Source organism: Capsicum annuum, chromosome 3 (assembly GCF_002878395.1).
Source record: "Capsicum annuum cultivar UCD-10X-F1 chromosome 3, UCD10Xv1.1, whole genome shotgun sequence".
NCBI classification, from domain to species: Eukaryota; Viridiplantae; Streptophyta; class Magnoliopsida; order Solanales; family Solanaceae; genus Capsicum; species Capsicum annuum.
This window is the reverse complement of record NC_061113.1, coordinates 188,990,136-189,004,902: the sequence shown is the minus strand read 5'-3', so window position 1 is coordinate 189,004,902 and position 14,767 is coordinate 188,990,136.

Here is a 14,767-nt window from a genome sequence, read left to right as displayed (position 1 = left end):
AAACACTTATGGATCCTCCACCACCTTTGTACCCATAAACTTAGGCGGGTTCAACCTCATAAACTGACCCACCAATGTAGTCTCGAATATAGCATACGTAGACCCAACATCCTCTGATCGTCTGGTTTGTGATCCCATAAACTGTGCAATTATATGCATTAACTATCTGAACTTAACATTTTATATCTCTCTCTACGAAGGTTGGGTTTGGTTATTCCCTAATCGGGGAGCCCTACATGCCCTAGGTTAGCTGGTTTAAATAGGAAGGACTCCCAGATTAGCAATAAATTTAGGAGTAACTGCCCTATTATGTGTCCTCATCCCATGGGTAGGACGAACATCTTTAGTTTGGGAATTCTGATCATTGGAGCAATGTGGAGGCATAATAGCTTTTCTAAAATTCAATAGACCATTGATTAGAAGACATTTAAGACTCTATAGCATGAACTAAATCACAAAGAAGGAGACATTCCTAAATGCCTAGTAGCCTCCTATTTGTAAATGTGGCGCGCTACATACCCATAAATAGGACTTTACCCAATGTAATTTCACAGACACCCTGGGACCATAAATCGTGCTCTGATACCAAGTTTGTCACGATATGAGTCAGGACCCTGGCCGCGATGAGCATCCCGAACCGTGTAGGCTCGGGCATCCCTTTTTGTTTGGTACTCATGAACAACATTCATAAAAATAAAGAAAAAGATATGGAATGTAACAAATGAAATCATGGTCATACTCTGAGTTCGGTTTAATATTTTGGAAATAAGTAAATCAATAACTAAATAAAATCTGTTCCAGTCTGTGAAGTCTCTATTACATATGAAATTATCAAACTGTCTAAAAATGGAACAAGGCCCCCAATAGACCTAAACCAAAGTAAATGAAAAGTGTCTGAAAAGAAATAGGCCTTCCTGAATAGAGAAGGCTCACCAACAACACACTTCACTTCTTTCTGAAAAACTCTAAGGCTTAGCAGGACCTCTAGATTGAGCCTCAAACCTTGAAATATAAGGGGTCAATACAATTGTATTAGTATGCAAAGCATTCAAAAATAATGAAGCTATACATATATAACATAGGTGAGAGCAAGTCATAAAACATTGTGCATGAAATAGTTCAAAATATATGAGCCATCTCAAATGCTCTAAAAATAATCTTGTTAATGCAACTTTATGCTCTGTATTACTTCTGAGCTAGGTGGTATACCCTAGAACTCTGAAATTTCATGGGCTATATGGAATTTTCCCTTGAATTGGTAGCCAAGCCCCCTACTCAAGTTTGCTGTAGGAGTTAGAGTCACTGTCTTTGATATACCATAGGGCACTAGGCCAGCATATAATCCCTCTTGAGGATGTAATCAAACCCGTGTCGGCAAAACACGATTTTAGGATAGGAGTTATTTGAACTCAAGCCTTCTTTAGGCAACCACCTTACCCTCTTTAAGCCCATTTTTTTCTCTTTAAGACATGTATTATATGAAATTAAGTCTAAAAATATTACTCTATTATGGCATTCATTTATATGGTATAGTCATACCATTGACTTGCAAGTCAAATCTCTAAGCCATACAATATCTCGTATAATCTCTTTTTTCAAAACATAAAGTTCGGACCACCATACTTCAAACAATTTAAGAGGATTCATACTTCAAAACATTTATTAAATTATGCAAAGAATCTCTCTTTCCAATATTTCAACAAAACATGTGGTGGTCATGTATTTTTGACAAACCATTCAATTATTTCATTATATATTTTCAACATTTATCAACATGTAAAAGCCCCTCTCTTTAATTTAAAACTGTAATGAAGTCATAAAAAATAATCAAGACATTTGTATCATGCTTCTTAAAATGCATTCAAAATAATCCATATCATATGAAAAGACTGGGTAATCATACTAAGTGATGGATTCCATATGTTCATGCTCTCAATTAAATATTCAAACCCAATTTCATACATACATATATATGAGTACAATTAAATTTTGGGGAAAATCCTCAAGACCAAAACAATAATATCATTAAAGATTTCATAATGTAAGATTGTATACATAATTCCAAAACCCTCCAAAACTCATGATTTCACAATGTTTAATTGTTGTTGAAACAATTTTCTTATGTGCATGTAGTATAGGAAAACTACACATACCTTTGATTACTTAGGATGACGGGTGGAATCCAAATCTTACTTAAGTTCTTGAAATTCTTGACTTCAAAGATGAACTCTTGACCTTAGACGAAGAGACTAGTGCTTTTGATTTGAGATATTGTAAGAGGTTTCTGATGTATTTTTCCCTAAAAATAATTTAATTTCTTATTAAGACAGAGTTTAGATGAGGGGAACTGACTAATAGACACCTCCTGACCCAGAATTTAAAAAGAAATCGCAAACTGGGCACCAATGGGCCAACCGACGCCATGCATCGATATAACATCGATCCACTATTTCATCGACGTGTTTATTGATGCAGCACATATACTCCACGTCAGATCACTATATCATCGATCTTTTCATTGAAGTAGTGCGTTCACTTCGCATTGGTTCACTATTTTCAACATCCAATCTCACCTCTAACGCTATCCAAAAAATTCAAAACGTCCCCGACACATCCCCTTTACTCCCCAGAACATGAAACAACTTAAAAATCAATATCTCTAGATTGTAAAAATCAATTTAAAGATCACACAAGTTTCAGAGCTTAAAATATGGATAAGTCCTTTTTGACACTTAGGAAATTTTTAAGTTGCTAGCCTCTTAAACATGCTGCTAGGCGAGATACCACATAGACGATTTTTGTGGGGTGTTTCAGGACGATTTTAAAGAGGGATTTTCATCAAATATATTTATGTAAGATTTTGAATTTGATTTTTCTCAATATTCATTTATTCCATCTTCAAAACAACTATAAGTTTTTGATTTAGAACATGCTTTAGGGGGTTTTGCCCGATAAATTGCAAAATGAGTTTTTCTTCTATTTCAAGTCTGATTTCTACTTATTTTCCTTGGATTTAAGATTTAGACACCTCTTGATATTGGAAACATGGTTCATAAATAAGAATTTGATTTTACCCCTATATTTTTAAAACAAATTTTCAAAGTAATTTTAGATTCGAAACCAAAATATATCAATATGGATATCATTGGACTCTTTTTGACTTATAGATATCATATTTAAATAGATTAGTCAAGTTTGGAGATGATTCGGGGGATTAGATCATATGGGTGATACTTTACATCGTGTTTTGGCTTGCACCCCTTCTTTAAAGTCTAGTAGAGATGTACCTTGACTTTTTCTTAAGTTCTTATGTGTTGTATTCTTGTTTTCTTGTATATTGTGAATCACTTAGGTTTTGAGGGTCCACTTAGGTTAAATAGAGAGCATCCCCAAGGGTGTCGGAGTTCTTTGATAGATTATAGTTACATAATTGCTTATCTTAGATAGTCTTGCAAACATACTTAGGGTAGATTATCGAAAAATGGACTATTGACCTAAAGTAAATTAAAAAAGGATATGAATTTTAGAGTTTGAATCTTGTTTAGTGGATTTTTATGTGATGATCAGGGTGTAGTGTACTTTTATGGGATACTTATGTTATTATCTTTATTTTGATGGAATAATTAAGGTTTGAAAATAAATAGAGTATAAATACACTTGTAATAATTTAGGTTATTATCAAAGTTTAGTATCTCTAGACATACCTATGTTTGAGGATTGTTTGGTGTGAATGTGGGTTTATTTCAAAGGGTGTCTCATGCTTTGATTCAACATGCTACTTTAAGAATCTAGACTTTATAATCATATTGGACTACAAATTCTCCTAGTATTGATAAGGTATTGCTAAGAATTTCTTCACCTCCAATGACCTTACCATTTATATTTATAGAAAGGCAGAGTAGGAATGTGGAGTTCATGAGGACATATCATCCTCAGTCTGATAGAGATCCTAAGTTTGATGCTTATATGTTCTTGCTTGGATACCGTGAGAGTTAGCACATATTGGGCTTTGTGGATTCTAATGGAGTAGATTTTAGTTTCTTTTAGTTATTTGGATGAGCTAGATAGTAGTGGAGGACTTTTATATAGAATTGGTAGTTAGGTCACCTCTTTATTTATGATCAATTTACTTGAGAGTTTCTAGAGGAGTTTGGGCAGAGATATGAGATTTGTCAGGAAAAAACTTAGTAGACTTAATGATGGTAGAAATATACATAGTAGAGGTTGGGATCCCTATGTATTGGAGAGGGTTAGATTTTAGTGGTCATTTAGGTTTATCTTGTCCAGTTCAGTGGATCTTTACCTTTTTGGGTTGCTTCATATGTGAAGATCACTGGTACTATAAGAGATATTTTCTATATCATCGACTGAGAGATGCCTTATTAGTTGCTTAGGAGAATGGCATATCTTAGTATTATGCTCCCTGGATAGATCAAGGTGGTACCTTTTAGTACAGTAGTCACAGGTATGGTTTTGGTACTCCTTTGATCTGTCTTGGTCATGTGGTTGTACATTCTCCTATGTGCTTACTTTTTTATGTTGAACTTGGGTATGATTCATGAGTTTTTTCTTGGTTTCTTGATATTTCTACCATATAAATGATTTGTTAATGATAGAGAGGGTGTGGTAATCCTATTTTATGACTCATTTAGTGTATGTCACTGGATTAGATTTGATTTTTGTGAGTATTATAGATTTTGGTATTTTTGGAATAATTTTCTTAATGGTTCTGTTGTTGTATAATAGTGGATCAATGTTAGTTATTAGTATATTCATATTTAAAAAACCTCAAATTTAATCCCTTGCAAATTTCTTGAGCTCTAAGCTCACTACCTTGATTATGACTTGACCATACGAGTTGTATAGTGTCTTGACAGGTCAGGTTGCCCTAATAATAAGGTGTCCAGTAGATAGTGTTTAGGTTTCTTCCTTAATTGCAACTTGGGGATACAAGTCGTAAGTTCTAGTGATGTGTCATTAGGATGAGTCATAGCCAAATTAGTAAGTTTCTAGCTTAAATTTGCTCTGAGTATGAGTGGCTCACTAAGAGCTGTGAGGATATGTTATAAGTCGTGAGGTGAAATCATAGATTTTCTAGTATCTAATCAATTTTAATTTTGTGTTGCCTACGACTAGACCATACGAGTTATAAGGTCTGGTTAAAAGTTGGTTGGTTAAGTCGTAAGGTTGACAGTGTATAGGGGTCTTGGTAACTATCTTAGTTATAACTCGTGGTTATGAGTCGTAAGGAGTAGTTACGAGTTAATAGTTGACTCGTAGCCAAGGGCTACATTTATTTGGCTTTTAAGTCAAGGGTACTCTAGACATTTCCCACTTTAAACCCTTGGACCCCACGACTTAAAACCTTCCTTGGGACTTTATTATCACATTATTATCTATAATACACTCCTAAAATTGTTTCTTAAACTCTTTGTTCAAGCTAGACTAGTGTTTCAAATAAAGTGATTATCTAGGGTTCTAAGGATGCTACCTCTTCCAAATTTCTTGTATTTTAGGCATGTTACTCTTCCCTCATTGTTATTTTATTAAATGCACATGTTTTAATGTATAAATTTCATAGTATTATTATGGTATTGGAATAAAGGTTGGGGGTTTTGAATGCTTATTGTTGAATTATCTTTTCCATGCTTAATTATGGTTTTCTATGTTTTAAATATGGTTTTGAACATGTGGGCACATGGGTATGGTGATTAAACTTAAGAATTGAAATTTTCTCTAAACTTGTGACTTTGGTAGTGGTTATGACCCCAACCCTGTATTATAAAATTAGTATATAGTTATGAATTTGAATTAGAGGTACAATGGAATCCCCAAGTTGTTTGGTTTGATTTACTACTTGAATTAATACATTGCATAAATAGAAAAATAGTTAATGATGGTTTTGAAAACCTTACAGGGTACATAGGAATCCACCAAGTGATTTTAATAATGGAGTCTGTGGGGTATACGGGAATCCCTTAAATCTTGAATTAATGACATTGCTTGCAAGCTATAGTCGATATGATGATACTACATAATAATGTCTAAATAATTAACTCGTGGTATTGGTGGTTAGTTATGTGTTAAATATTTTAATTGGGCAATAATGGGGGTTGTGATAGCTAGCCGTGAAGGTGTGAGTCCAAAGGACGGACACTGGAAACTTATGTTTTCTGGCATGAGGGGTGGTTTTGATGACCTTGATCTTTTGGGGTACAAGGGAACCTCCCAAGTCTATACATATATAAATTTATAATAAAGAACGAAGGGCACAAGAGAATCCCTGACCATCTATGGTGTCTCTAGTTTGTGTGGCTATATGTACTAGCCGTTCATGGGGTAACACTTGACCCATATAGCCTATGGGTGGAGTTATGATGGTAAAGCTACACAATCCAGGTTAATGTTTTAAAATATATGCTAAACCTTGTTCCCTATCCCGATATGGTATATATGTATATATATATTTTCACATGGTTATTTTTATTGGTTTTATTTGGTTTTGGATAAAAAGCATTATTTTATCTTTACCTTTGAGTTAAATGCTAGCATTCACTAACCGTCTTCAGGCGTTGTATTCCCATGAAATGTAGGAATCAACCATATTACCACTCATTCTGCTTAGTGACTTGGTAATTCGGGGACAACTTTTGAGACATACTGAAGTGGCAAGCTTCCATACTCCGAAAGACCCCATTTCATGCTATGGATTTCCTTATGTCTTTATTATTTATTTTTATTTTTTTATTCTATGGTCAGGGGAATGCCTCGACTTGATATTCTTTGGTTTTTATTAGAGGCTTTATTGGACTAATATGGGCATGGACGGTATCGGTATTAGTGTATGCATTAGGATTAGCATTGGATGGTTAATTGGTTGTGGACTTCAGTTTTGATTATAGAATTTTTATCATGTCTACAAATTAATACTACTTTATCTTGTTATATGGTTGGAATTCATCCACCATGGTGTGAAGATTGGTCAATATTTTAGGTATTAAGGGTAGTCTTTGGCCCTAGTTGGACTTAAGATACCCGACACGACTAGGCCTTGGTTTGGGTCCTATCAGATTGGTATCAGAGCATAGGTTCAATTGGGTGTCCACAAAGCCATGTCGAGTAGATCTTTTTTAAGGGTATGTAGCATGCCACACTTATAAGGGAGAGGCAATGAGGCATTTATGAATGTTTCTCTTTCTTGAATTCTATTTTCGAACTGTAGAGTCTAAGGTCTTGGATCTCTCTAGTTCTTGTTTGTATGCCTTTTAGATCATGCCTTTAAGAAGATTTAATGTCCATGGGAACCCTTCTATCCTAATTGAGGATAGTAGAAATAGATCTTGTCCTACCTTAAGGGTTCAAACTTAGTCTAGGACTACTATCTCTGATATTCCTAATAGAGATCCACCGGTTCTATGTCTCCCTTTCTTAGATACCTCAAGTTGATGTATCTAATGCCGATTTTTGCTAGTTTATCCATTAGCTCACTCAGTTAGTTTCCAATCAGACTGAGCATGTAGATTTTGTTGCTCTATCATCTGAGGACTCTAGAGTTGGCTAATTTATGATGTTGAATCCTCCTATGTTTACAGGTAAAAAATTCAAGGAGGATCCTTAAGGTTTTATAGATAAAATAGAAAAGATTTTCCTGATGATGCATGTTACTAAGATGGAAAGTGTGAAGTTTACAACCTACAAATTGAAGGATGTAGCTCATCAATTGTATGAAGAGTAGGAGCAGCTCAGAGGTGTGGAAGTGGAGTCCGCCTTTAAGGAGGACTTTTCTAGTGCTTTTTTTGATTGTTTCTTACATCAAGAGATGAGGGAGATGAAAGAGTTTGTTAACCTGAAGCAAGGCAAGATGTCATTAAAGGAGTATGCCTTGAAGTTTCACCAGTTATCATGGTATGCTCCAAAGTTATTATCTAGCACGAGAGCTAGAATGAGGAAGTTCGCTTCTAGGTTCTCCCGAGATTTGATTTCGGAGAGTAAGGCTGCCTTATTAAACAAGGATATGAATATTTCTAGACTGGTTGTGTATATGCAATAAATGGAGGAATAGAAAAGGAAGCATGTTGAAATTGGGGAAAGGAAGAACAAGAAATTCTGATATTCAGATTAAGAGAAAGGTTAACAGCAGAGTAAAAGGGATGGTGAAAAGTGGTCCAAAGAAATAAATAGGGAAATTTTGGGTCCTACTCAATGGCTAGTGCTTCTTACCCAAAGTAGTTTGGTTACTGGCGTTTTTAGGGTGGCGATAGTTATAGGGCATAGGGTGCTCAATCTTAGGATAGTGGGTTCCAATTAGCTCTGTCATATCCTCCATATATATTTTGATGTTGATTTTCTTGGGGAAAACATGGTTGCAATTGCCTCTTCTTTAGCTCCTATACAAAAGATCATCATCTTCCTTCGGTAGTGGTAGAACCAACTCTATGCTGCTCTAACTACTAGTCAGGACTCTGAGGGATCGCCTAATGTCGTTACTAGTATGGGGAAAATCTTTTCCCATTATGTGTACTGTTTACTTAACCCAAGGTCCGCTCTTTCTTATATGACCCCATTTGTGGCTGTGTATTTTAATTTTGGTCCTGAGTATAATTTGTATACCTTTTCTATTTCTACCTCGATGGGTAACTCTATGGTTTCTAAGATAGTCTATAGGGGTTGTGTGGTATCTGTGGTTGGTTGGGAGACTTTACTGGATCTATTTAAATTAGACATGGTTTATTTTGATGTCGTACTGGGGATAGATTGGTTGCACTCGTGCTATGCCTTTTTAGATAATCCCACCCAAAAGTTCATTTTTAAATTCCCTAATGAGCTAGTTATTGAGTGAGAAAGTGCTTCACTAGTGCCTAAGGGGATGTTCATATCATATCTTAAAGCCCAAAAGTTAATTTCAAAGGAATGTCTTTATCATTTGGTTGGGGTTACAGATTATAACACAGAGGGTCCTTCCTTACACTCCGTCCCAGTGTTAAATGAATTTCCTAAGGTCTTCCTTAATGACCTCCTTGTGTCCCTCCTAAAAAGAAGATTGATTTTGCTCTTGACCTTGTTCCGGACACTTATCCTACCTTTATTACCACATATAAATTGGATCCAGCTGAGTTAAGAGAGCTTAAAGAGCTAATAAAGGGTCTTTTAGATAAGGGTTTTATCTATCCTAGTGTATCCCCGTGAGGTGCGTCGAGGGTTTCATCTATCCTAGTGTATCCCCGTGAGGTGCGTCGGTGTTGTTTATACATAAGAAGGATGGTTCGTTTTGTGTGTGAATTTATTATCGATAGTTGAATAAGGTGACGGTAAAGAATAATTACCCTTTTCCAAGGATAGTTTATTTGTTTTATCAGCTCTAGGGTGCTATGTTTTTATCCAAGATTGATCTTTGATCCGGGTATAGTAATTCAAAGATTAGGGAGTATCCTTAAGACTAACTTTCGTACCTGATATAGGCATTTTGACTACCTAGTTATGTCTTTTAGATTGACTAATGCCCCGACGACATTCACGGGCTTGATAAATAGGGTTTTTCATCAGTTTCATAATTTGTTCGTTATTGTATTCATAGAAGATATTCTAGTGTACTCTATGAGTGAGGTAGACCATGCCTATTACCTCCATATTATATTATAGACCCTGAAAGAACAATATTTGTATGCCAAATTTTTGAAATGTGAATTCTTATTAAACGTTGTCACTTTTCTAGGTCACTTTATATCTAGTGAAGGGATCATGGTGGATCTGGAATCGGTTGTAGTGGTTAAGAAATGGACTAGACCCACGACTCCTATCGATATTTGAAGCTTCTTGGGTTTAGCCAGTTACTGCATGAGATTTGTGGAAAGTTTCTCTTCCATAGCTACCCCGCTGGCGAAGTTAAATTAGAAAAAGGTAAAGTTCTTGTGGTTCGATGCTTGTGAGGATAGTTTTGAGAAGCTAAAGAATAAGATGACTTTGGATATGGTCTTGACCTTTCTTAAAGGCACTGATGGATTTGTGGTCTATTGTGATGTGTCCCATGTGGGGCTTGGTTGTGTTTTGATGCAGCATGACAAAGAGGTATCTTATGCTTCCAAGAAGTTGAAAGTGCATGAGAAGAATTTTAAACTCATGAGTTGTAACTATTAGTTGTTTTGTTCGTATTAAAAATCTAGCGTCACTATTTATATAAAGTATATATGGATACCTTTTTTGATCATTAAGAGTTTGTAATATGTCTTTACTCAGAAAGAGCTAAATCTCAGGCAAAGAAGGTAGCTGGAGCTACTCAAGGATTACAACATGAGTCTTCACTACCATCCAAGTAAGGCTAATATGGTTGTTGATGCCCTTAGCAGGTTATCCATGGGGAGTGTAACTCATGTGGATGAGGATATGCCAGAATTAGTGAAAGACATTCACCATCTGGCTAACCTTAGAGTTCGTCTCTTGGATTCAGAAGATGGTGGTATGTTTATTCAAGAAGTGGCAAGTATTAGATCCTATCTTGATGCAAATGATGGTGGTGTGTTTATTCAAGAAGTGGAATGTATTAGATCTAATACTTATTCAAGTGGGCAAAAAATGATGGCCTTTGAGATCAATGGTGATGGTACCTTATGGTACCAAAGGAGATTCTATGTTCCCGACGTAGATGGGTTGTGGGAGAGAATCTTGGTCGAAGCTCATGAGTCGTATTATGCCATTCATCCTGGTTTAATAAAGATGTATCATGATCATAAGTAAATCTATTGGTGGAATAATATAAAGTGAGATGTGGCCAATTTTGTGGCTAAATGTATGGAGTGTCAATAGGTGAAGGTCAAGCATTAGTGTCCCAGAGGGTTGTATCAAGAAATTTAGTTACCTGTGTGGAAGTGGGAAGTGATTAATATGGATTTCATTACTGGTCTTCCTTGGTCATTGTTGATTGGATGACAGAGTCTATTCACTTTTTACCAGTAAGGACTAATTTCTCAAGGGAGGATTATGCTAAATTATTTATTGAGGAAATGATGAAATTGGGGCACCTGTTTCTCTCATGTCATATCGCAGTGCTCAGTTCTAATCATACTTTTAGCGGTCGTTTTAGAGTGGTTTGGGGACTAAAGTGACTCTTAGTACGGCTTCCCACCTGTAGTTGTATGGGCAAGCATAAAGGACTATTCAGACAATGAAAGATACATTTTGGGCTTGCGTGATCGACTATAGTGGTAGTTGGGTTAAACACTTTCATCTTATAGAGTTTGTGTATAATAATAGCTACCACTCTAACATTGGGATGGCTTCGTGTAAGGCCTTGTCTGGTAGGAGGTGTAGGTCTCCTATTGGGTTGCTTAAGGTCGGTAAGGTGGAGATTTTTTGCCTGGATTTCTTTCACCAAGCCATGAAGAAGGTAAAGGTGATTCGAGCAAGACTCAAAGCTGTCCAAAGTCACCAAAAGTTCTATATAGATGTGAGGTGTAGAAAGATAGAGTTTGAGGTTGGGGGTAGGGTGTTCTTTAAGGTATCTCCCATAAAGAGTGTAATGCTGTTTGGAAAGAAAGGAAAGCTTAGTTCTCAGTGTGTCAGTTTGTATCTGGTCTTGAAGAGGGTTGGTAATTTTTCATATGAATTAAAGTTTCCCTCTAATTTGAGCTCTATTCACTCAGTTTTCCATGTATATATGTTGAGGAAGTGTGTGGGTGATCCATCGCTAATTGTGCCTATCAAGGATACTGGTTATTTGGATTCCTTGTCTTACGAGGAAATCCTAGGTGAAATCTTGGATCAACAAGTTTGTCAGTTGCAGACTAAGGATGTAGCTTCGATAAAGGTTCTTTGGAAGAACCACAAGGTTAAAGAGGCTACATCGGAAACCTAAGAGGACATGAATTCCAAGTATCTATTCCAATAAATCATGATTGAGATGTGTGATGTTCTTAATATCCTTGTTTTCTATCTTTTCTAACAGAATATTGGGAATCTCTAGGTAGTTTATTTTCTGTCATAAAGGTAAGAGTAGAGATATTTGGTGTTTAATGTGCTAGTCAATGCCTAGTCCCATCATTCAAGGACGAATGATCCAAGTGGGGGATAATTGAAATACCTCGAATTTTGTCCATTGGAAATTTCTTGAGCTCTAAGCTCACTTCCTTGATTACGACTTGACTGTACGAATTGTATAGTGTCTTGATGGGTCAAGTCGCCCTAGACGTAAGGTGTCTAGTGGAGGGTGTTTAGGTTTCTTCCTTTATTACGACTTAGTGATACAAATCATAAGGTCTGGTGATGGGTCATTAGGATGAGCCATAACCAAATTAATAAGTTTATGGGTTGAATCCGTTCTAAGTACAAGTGGCTGACTAAGAGCTATGGGGATATGTTATGAGTCTTAAGGTGAAATTGTAGGTTATTCAATGTCTAACCCATTTGAATTTTGTGTTGCCTATGATTGGATCTTACGAGTCATAGGGTCTGGTTATGAGTTGGGTGAATGAGTCGTAAGGTTGATAGTATATGGGGGTCTTGGTCACTTTCTTGGTTATGACTCATGGTCACGAGTCGTAAGGAGTGGTTACGAGTCAATGGTTGACTCATAGCCAAAAGTGACATTTTTTTGGCTTTTAAGTTAAGGGTACTCTGGACATTTCTTACTTTTACTCCTTGGACCCCATGACTTTAAACTTTCCTTGGAACTTCATTATAATATTATTCCCAATAAAACACTCCCAAAATTCTCTCTCAAACTCTTTGTTCAAGATAAGTTTAGGGTTTCAAACAAAGTGATCTTCTGGGTTTCTAAGGGTGCTATCTTTTCTAAATTTCTTGGTATTTCAGGCATATTACTCTTCCCTCATTTTTATTTTATTAAAAGAACATGTTTTAATGTATGGCTTTCATGGTATTATTATAGTTTTGGGATAAAGGTTGGGGGTTTTGAATGCTTATTGTTGAATTATGTTTCTCATGGTTTAGTTATGGTTTTCTATGTTTTAAATATGGTTTTGAACATGTGGGTGCATGGGTATGGTGGTTGAACGTAATAATGGGAATCCTCCAAGTCTATACACGTATAAATGTATCATGGAGGGAGAAGGTTACAAGGGAATTCCCAACCATCTATGGTATCTCCGGTTCGTGTGGTTACACGCACTAGGACTTTTTTAGGGGGTAACACTAGACCTATATAGCCCATGGGTGGACGTATGACGGTAAAGATACACAATCCAGGTTAAGGTTATAAATGCATGCTAAACCTTTTTTCTTATCCTGGCATGATATATATATATATATATATATATATATATATGTATCTGCATATGGTTATTCGTTTTGGTTTTATTTGGTTCTGGATAATTGGCATTACTTTATCTTAATCCCTAAGTTATATGTCGTGTTCACCTTGTTACCCATCTTTTGGCACTGTATCCCCACGTGATACAGGAACTGGTTGTACAACCACTGCTCAGTGACTTGGTGATTTGGGGAAAACTTTTGAGTCAGACTTAAGTGATGAACTTCCACACTCAGGAACACCCCATTTCATGCTATGGATTTCCTCATGTCCTTATTTTTTATTTTGGTTTTTTTTTGGATATGGTCGGGGGAATGTCTCGACTGGATATTCTTTGGTTTTGATAAGAAGCTTTGTTGGAAAACTATGGGCATGGGCAGTGTCGGTATTAGTATTACCATTGGTATTGGTATTGGAATTGGGATTGGTATTAGATGCTTAATTGGTTCTGGACTTCGGTTTTTATTATAGACTTTTTATCATGTCTTAAAATTAATACTATTTTTCTTGTTAGATGGTTAAAATTCATTCGACATGGGGTAAAAGGTGGTCAATGATTTGGGTATTGGGGGTGGTCTCTGGTCATGGTTGGACTTGAGATACCCGACATGGCCAAGCTCTGGTTTGGGTCGTGGCAATATTATCAGTTGGCATTAAATAGTTTTTTGATTATTGGGATGGCAAGTTGTGAATTAAAGAAGCTTACAACTGGTAGACTTGTGTGGGATTATCTACGCGTGTTAGCTACTGTGTCTTTACATAAGTTAGTTTGTTTTACAGGATCATATTGGTATATTTGTGGTTTGGGTTAGTGCTCTTGTCACGACCCGAACCAGAGCCTCGTTAAGACAGATATCTCAAGACAACCATGAGCCGGACACCACTCCCTTATCCTAACATCCAGAACATACTAAAAGAATATAAGTGAAGCCAACCAAATTGTAATAAGAAGGAGAGATAATCAAATGTAAACTCTCTAAATAAAACAAATATCCAGTCCAAACTTTTCCACAAAAGCCTTAAAGCTAGAATACCAAACTAGGTTGGGACATGCCCCCGACCATGACAAAAGAGAGTTCACAACTCCTAAAATCTGAAGGGAAAGCAAATGAAATGGAAAGGATTTTAAGAAGATGGAGGCTCACCACTTCGAAACAACTCGACCCACGCACCATACAACCTAACGTTGCATAGGAGTAATAGAAAATCTCTAAGACCCTACGTCATGAAATGACGCAGTGTCTAGGGATGGTTAGTGGGAGAAACACTGGCATGTAACTCAGGGAAATGATAAAGTAATGTCATTTCCAAAACCAATCAAAACACATGCACACACGATTATATATACATGTATAGGATGTTGGCATAGGATCAAGGGTCATGAACATGAGACTTTAAAATGTTATCCTGGACACTATAGCTCTATCCATCCTAAGGGCACCTATGGGCTATATGGGTTTAGCTTCCCTCGTTGAAAGTGCCACAACTCATATTAGCTGTACTAAT